This window comes from Oryza brachyantha, chromosome 12 (assembly GCF_000231095.2).
Source record: "Oryza brachyantha chromosome 12, ObraRS2, whole genome shotgun sequence".
Taxonomy (NCBI): Eukaryota; Viridiplantae; Streptophyta; class Magnoliopsida; order Poales; family Poaceae; genus Oryza; species Oryza brachyantha.
In genome coordinates this window covers 11,641,760-11,644,322 of record NC_023174.2, presented here as the reverse complement: position 1 = coordinate 11,644,322, position 2,563 = coordinate 11,641,760, and positions in this window count along the sequence as shown.

The following is a 2,563-nucleotide window of genomic DNA, read 5'->3' as shown; positions in this document are numbered from 1 at the left end:
TGAAGTTCTCAATAATGGATAATCTAGTTCTGATTTCTGAAACAACTGATAATTCGCCTAATTTACCATTGCAGCTGCAAAAATATCATTCAACTGAAATCAAATTGCATTTACAAAATATTGGCAAGTTGAAAAGAACCTGGTAGTAGGATTAAGATTTTGGAATGCATGTAAGAGAAATGAGAAAATGCCTAACATGTCCAGGAACATAAGAAATAATTCAATTATGTTTATAGGAACTCCATGAAGCTTTACCATGACCATCCTACCTTCTCATTAAAAAAGTATTTATTTAGTATTTAGTTTCTCACACATAAACCTATAACGCTGTTTGCAACAAATGAATTGTCTTTCGAGCCTAATGCATTTTCATTTAATGGGCCAAAGTTATTGAGGGCAAAATATTCTCTGATTGACACTTTCTTGAACAGTTTCTGATTTGCTCAGCTGAGAAAAGATTAAATGTTTGAAGGATGGCACCCAAATAGGTAGTTTGATACATGGGTAGCACCTAACCGTAGTGAAGCATCACCACCTTATGTCATTCAACATCCAAACAAAACAAGAAAGAGTAAAGGGGTGCCAACAGTGTCATCAAACAGACATCACAACACCACCATCTGTGGGCGATCGATGGGTATCTCTCACCCACTGAATGCATCAAAGTATCTTTTTTTATATTTCAATGACAGATAAGCATCCCTACTGTTCTGTACTCCCATGAGTCAAGAAGCAGTCCATGAAAACATTCTCTTCCTGAGATGGTGAGGGGAATCTGTATGACTGTACATCTTAACACAATTATCGCAATGATTGACTGAATGAAACTGTTGGCTATGTTTGTAACATGAACAATCAGACTACTTCTCTGAACAGTCAGAATACACAAGTCATAAAACAACAGTCACGTAATCGATTTTTTTTTATTTTTTAAACCTTTTTAAGAAATAGTTCTATTACTAAACCTCCAGGAAAAATATTTTTAAATTTGAACCTTTTGGCCACGCCACCAACATCGACGTGACCAAACGGCTTGCTACGCCATTGTCGGTGGCGTGACATCATTGTCTTGCCACGCCACGTGACACTGGAAAGGCTACGTGATAGCGTTGTCTTGCCACGCCAATGTTGGTGGCGTGGCCAAAAGGTTCAGATTTGAAAATATTTTTTCTAGAGGTTTAGTAATAAAATTATTTCTTAAAAAAGTTTTAAAAATAAAAAAATTTCCACATAATCCTGCTTTTCAATGGAATGAGAAAAGACAACACCCTTTTTCCTGAATTTAAAAATCTTTAGAGCATATAATGGTAAATAGAAAAATATGACAAAAATAAAACTCAGTCAGTAAACAACAGACAACATTGACATCACCAAAAGTATTGACACTGAAAGAACTACCCCAAGAGCTGAGAACAGCCTACAATTCTGCAACATGTGAAAACGGGAGAGACTTGCGAAACTCTGACCACATGGTCAGTAAACCCTAGTAGTTCAAAGTTTATGTAGTAAGTACTAGGGACAATTGTATAACTGACTCTACTTTAAAGTCTAACTGGCCCTACTTTACAGTCACGTAATCCTGTTTTTTCTGTTGTTGCTGCCTACTTTTGCTAGTTTACTTCTGAGTTTTTAGCTTATCGTGCTGCTAAGTCTTTCGAAACCTTGTGAGGCTTTGGTCTGTATCTGTAATCCGGTAACCCTGGTAAAACTTCTTGTTAACATTTGGCTTTAAATTGAAAAGGCAGGGCTGAATAAGCCTTTTATCAAAAAAAAAATTCTGCTTTTCAATGGAATGAGAAAAGACAACATTTTTTTCCTGAATTTAAAAATCTTTAGAGCGTATAATGGTAAACAGAAAAATATGACAAAAAGAAAACTCAGTTGGTAAACAAGAAACAACATTGGCATCACCAGAAATATTGACACTGAAAGAACTACCCCAAGAGCTGAGAACAACCTACAATTCTGCAACAAGTGAGAACGAGACCTGCGAAACTCTGACCATACGGTGAATAAACCCTAGTAATTCAAAGTTTATGTAGTAAGTACTAACGTCATTATCAATAAGGAGCAGAGCATTCCACTAGGAAAATCCGATGGTTAGCACAACATAATCAGCCGTGACACAACATTAGCTTTCAAAATTCAGCTGTGGAGGCAAAACTGTCTCACATTATTCTCTCTGTATAGCCCTAGTGGACTTCCTCATGGCATGCACTAGTAATGGTTGACTACTTGTTCTTCCTTTTCTCAGAGGATACTTTGATGATAGAATTGTCATGAAGCCAATGAGATCTCCAATTAGTTCTCCATATGGGTTGTCATGATCATACAAAACTTGCATTCAAAATGTACAGTCAGGTATACTTTACCTTTTAAGAAATCAGGTACTCCATCCGTTTCATAACGTAAGACTTTCTAGTCTTATCTAGATTTATATATATGCTAATGAATCTAGACATATATTTTAATTATATACATTCATCAATTGATGAATTTAGAGAAGGCTAGAAAATCTTACGATATATAAAACAGAGGTAGTACATTCTATTAAAAAAATAAG